The sequence below is a fragment of the Anopheles aquasalis genome, chromosome 2, assembly GCF_943734665.1.
Source record: "Anopheles aquasalis chromosome 2, idAnoAquaMG_Q_19, whole genome shotgun sequence".
Taxonomy (NCBI): Eukaryota; Metazoa; Arthropoda; class Insecta; order Diptera; family Culicidae; genus Anopheles; species Anopheles aquasalis.
Window position 1 is genome coordinate 1557501 of NC_064877.1, and position 5000 is coordinate 1562500.

General features: G+C 46.4%; 1 protein-coding gene across 2 annotated transcripts in view; it reads left to right on the plus strand.

Moving 5' to 3' along the window:
- The window catches only part of LOC126573531 (innexin inx2), a 9918-nt gene that overhangs the window by 4897 nt on the left and 21 nt on the right, over window positions 1-5000 (plus strand). For both annotated transcript variants that reach the window (XM_050233714.1, XM_050233715.1), the window contains exon 3: window positions 2668-5000. This exon is cut by the window's right edge and continues 21 nt beyond it. The gene's annotated coding sequence lies outside the window, so the exon portion shown is untranslated. The remainder of the gene's footprint in view (window positions 1-2667) is intronic.

Below are 5000 nucleotides of genomic sequence, written 5' to 3' on the forward strand. Positions count from 1 at the left end.
TAACCATACGGTCGGTGGTATCTTTTGCACGATCATTACGGTGATCGTTTCTCGATTCTTCCCATGGCCTTTCGTTTGGAACACGCCAAGAAGAAGCGTTTAAATGGCGAATTGAGTAATCGGCTGCTGGTCGGTGCAAAAACGGGCACCAGGCTCGCCCTATAAATGGTCTGCGATCGTCGATCGCCGTTCAGCCGTTGTGTTAATGTGTGTGACACGATCATGTGGTTTGCAGAGGCTGTGCTGTGCATACCACATACATCGATCCATCCAGTGCATAAAATGGCCAAGTCAGCGAGCGAGAGGCTTCTTATGCGCACGTAGAGTGTATCGCCATGGAACTGGTTGAAACCTGTTTCTTCAACCTGATTCCGGCCACTCGACGACCACGACGACCACAACGCTCTCTTCTCGACCCCTCATATGCATAATTTCCATTGCTCTTAACTGGCCTGGCCTCCACGCTGCGCCCTCTTAGTGGCGTGGCCCCCCCGAACCAGATAAACTGTCTCGCGAGGGTCGCGAAATTCATGTGACTCCGTACGAAAAAGCGATAAATTTGGCTTCACAGCCCGTAGCCGCTGTTGATGAATTGACCATCGTTTTAACGATCGTTTGATCGATCACAATTTTTTTCTTTATTGATCAAAACGTGTCCTCACCGTGTTGGGCCCCCGTTTTCATTGATACTTTCTAGCCCCCAGGGTGGGCGCAAGTCACCACGGGTCGAGATATGGTAATGATGAAATGCGAGCACCCAGCCGCGTCGTAGCGTGCCATGAGTCGAGAAAGTGTCACATTCGCCACCGCAACAACGGTTTCTCCCCGGGCGGGCATGGCTTGCTGCGGTTACAGAAGCGAAACACGCCAGCTGCCACGCGTGCGTGCTAATCATTCGATTGCTAATTGATGGTGGCATGAACCTACTGAACCGCCCGTTGGATTGTTTTAGCACACTCTAATGTGTTTAGCACAGTTCATGTAACGTGGCATTAGCCACCCAGAGCCTCATCCATAATGGTAATCAGCTAGGTCAGGTGTCTTGTTAAGACTCACAGACAGACTGGTTCGGTTCGCATTCCATTCAATTGGCGTTCAATTGAACTAGCAAGCTGATGCGCTTTAATTACTGCTCAAAGTCATTCCATTCATTGTGTGTTGTACACAGGGCGCTACCTACAGCAAAGCCACTTGACAATCCCGTCCTATTCCGTTTCCTATCGCGACACAATGAGTGGGGGAGAGCACGATTCCGCTAACAATACGACAACGTTTGTCAGAAAGATTTACACTCCAGCTCCAGCTCCAGCTCCAGCTCCAGTGCCGCGGTCAGCAAGTAGCGCCAGAGGGTAGCTCAGGCAGAATGATTTGTTATGATTAAACGATTTTGCCTCCACGTCCCACCGGTTGGTTGGAGTAATGTTGCAAGGGCACAACATCGCTAGAAGCTTCGATTGGAATCGACTTGAAGGTTGAATATGTGTGACACGAGCGCGCACTATCCCTCGGCGCTGGTCAGATGCGCGGCAGAGTAACGAGGACGGCAAGTAGGCGCTGGCCAGTACACGTGCGATAGAGAAGGGTGGTGCGCATTGCGATGAATTATTGACCCATTTAAAGCATAACCGGCCCCCCTCCAGTCTAGAATCGTGTCTTAATTGACGCCTACCATCATCGTCTTGAGTTCTCGCCGTTTAGCCGTTTGGCCAGAGCACGCACGAATAACAGATGTTAATTTGTTTATAAAACGTTGCTAATCATAATGGAGGCGCTCCATCGCAACACACCGAGAAGTGGACACACGAGTGTCTTATCAGTTTAGCTTAGAACAGAAACGGATTGAGCGCTTTGCTGGGCTCTTGGTTGAGCTGCGCTCCGAGGTCTTCAATCATGTGATCTGCGATCGCACCACAAGCACCCCAGGATTCGCAAGCTTTACGGAGGGATTTATTTTTCCTTCGATGTGTGTTGAAGAGTGTCGCTTTTTTGGCGGGGGAGATAATGGGACAGTGATTTCGCGAAACAAAAGGGTGCGAAATATATGACTTTTTTACAATTCGCGCCACACAGTAGGGCGTGCGCTGTTGTCTTATCGTAAAAGGAATTCCTTCAACAAAACACGGAGGTGTGTGTTTGGCGTGGAACGTTGAAATAAATGCGTAAATCATCAGATAATCGAGCAGTGGGCTACGACTCTGGAATGAGTCGAAAAATTCCACGAAAAGAGGCAGTCTGGCTTGTGCTGTTGCATCTTTTCTTATCATCTACGATGTACCTAATGCAGCAGCAATGGTTCCGTCGTTTGCTGTACCTGTTAATCGTTTGTCGTCATCATTAAGACACTCTTATCTAATCTTGTCTGGTTTGTGGGCGGTAGATTCATACATTTTATGGCTCAAAGGGGGGCGTGAGAGCGTTAGATGACTGTCTTAACCAGCACCTAGTGTGCACCTTGTACGCACCGGATTCTCGCTGCAGTAAAGCGTGACTGATTTGTTCCGCAGGTGTAACCGGGGGGTTAGATGGTGAAACGTGAAGCATGACTAACAGCACAACAGGAGATTGTCGGGTTCAAAGGGCTACCGGGTCTTATAAAGCAACGCTGATCTACTAATCTTTGGCATATCAGCTGATCACTAATACCTCCTTTCATTTGTTTCATTTTAGATTATCTACTTCGAGAATCACAAGCATCAACGGAATGGAACTACTGAAGAAAATCAACTGTTAAAGCGAGTAGCGACAGAGCGCGAAGATCTTCCGTGCGACGCATCATTTTACGCGCTACTCATCATCGTTCGTAATGATGCAGAACCAATTTAATACACTACTTCTTGTTCTTCTTCTTGTTTTAGTGCGCACTGTCGTGACAATGATAGTGACGATATCGTCAACTCGATTTCAAATAAGACAGGAATTGAAAAGTTTGACAAAATAGACAAACACAAGACACACAGAAAGTAAACGAAAATCGAAAAGATATTTGCAATGAACGAAGAGGTATCAGAAACGATTATAGATAAGCTTCCTGTTTTTGGCACAGGCAAGGGGTGAAACCAAAATTCCTACACATAGCGAAGGCTTTCGACTGAATCGATGATGATAGATTATACTGCAGATTCCTTATTCCACAAATTGCCAATTGAAATCCTTTTCGACGGATCTATACTCCAGTAGCGTAAGGACGAGATGTTGTATGTGCAAATCGGCGCATCAGCGGTGTGCTGATCAGCGTTCAAAGCGTTTAGGTAAAACTGCCAAGCCATAAGCAGAACGGAAAGACAACAATACAAGCCAACAAACGTATGGGAAGGAAGGGCCGCCCTTCTCACTTGCCACGGGCTCTTCCTTCCCACCCGGAAAAGCATTCAATCGCGACGAGGACCTCAGCAGACTTCAAAACTCGCACTCGCATTGACTTTTAAGCCATTCATTCCATGCATTCCAATCGTAATTGTAACAACAAGCTGTCCCTCTTGCAGGCTAGTGCAGCGCAGAGATAGATCGTTTCCCTAGGGTTTTACGTCCCATCTGGATCGTAGCAATCATCATTAGATCTTTTGTTTTGTCTTAGATAATAACAGTTGCAATAGCCTCAGACGTGTGGAGAAAGTCGCGCGTGTTTTAATGGAGTGATGTGCATTCTCAGCTACGTTTTCAGAGTGAAAGGCACACGTTTCCTATCGAATATTTATTATATCGTCGCCGTCGCCGTCGTGGCCGCATTTGAGTTAAGAAGAATCGAGAAAATGGATTTTGTAATCTTGCTCCTTCCCCTTCTGTGGTTGCCGTACGATTCCTCTCTACATTTCTAACGATAAGCCACCCTCCCACATGGTGGCTATCCAGCAATTGGCATTTATTATCCTAGTTATTTCATGCGCGGCAATCGAAAACCGCGCGTTTGTTTGAACGAAGAAGCACTTTTCCGTCAATTGACACGATAGGCGACCTACTGGTAGTAGTAGCAGGAATATCGTCAAAGCAACCCAAGTGTGTAGGGCAGCAGTAGGCGCGAAGGCAAAATTTTACTGTACGAAGAAGAGATGTCGGTTTCTTGTGATAAACGTATAAATTTTAGATTCTACTATAGGAATGCAACTTCCTGCCCGTCGTCCGCTCCTCACCATTCTCTGGCATACCCGCGATACCGAGCAACCCTGAAATCCACTTATTTTGAAGCAAACGAATTGGTTAGGAAAAATTAGGCTTCCGTACCCGCGAGCTTATGGGTAGCGTGTTTGAATAAGTAATTTTAAATATTCCAAAACGGACGAGACAAGCATTGCTGCTGCAACACGGCGAGTACGTACGTGTTGGGGCTGTAAAAGAAATGCCCCTAGTGTAATGAGACAAACCGCTGAGGAGCCCACTTTACAGTAGGAAACTCTCGTCACGGTTTCGTCTTGATGAACATGAAACTTCTAAATTAGCACAACGAGGGCGGGTTATTGGTGCTTTCGGGCATCAACGAAGACAGCTCACCTCAGGCTGCCCACTAAGAGGTAGTGACGTAGAGAATAGTAGTAGTGGTAACAGTTAGTAGTAAGAATCGGATATATCAGTAGTGCGCAACTGCAACTTGAGGGGATGACCTCGTGCACTACAAATTCTACTACTTGTGTACTTGCACCAGATAACACGGTTTCCGACAGAGACGTTCCATATTTTTGATAAACATTTATATTAACGTAGGAACAGCATTTTAGAGCGACATTTTTAAACCCTTTTTTAAGATTCGATAGGCGAGAGTGTAGGCATCGAGCACAATATTGTTGTACCAGAAAGGGAGCAAATAAAATGTAAGGACAATCAATGGAAGACAGTTCACAATCAGAAGAAAGTATTCATTGTCATGACACACAAGAGGCACCATATCTATTTTAGGAACGATCGTTCGCATCTCGTGGAGCAGGTTGGCCCGACACAAACTCTACTCTTCTCTCACACCACCCAGCAGCAGTGCCTTTGGAATTGGAAGTGGAATTTTGCTTAAATAA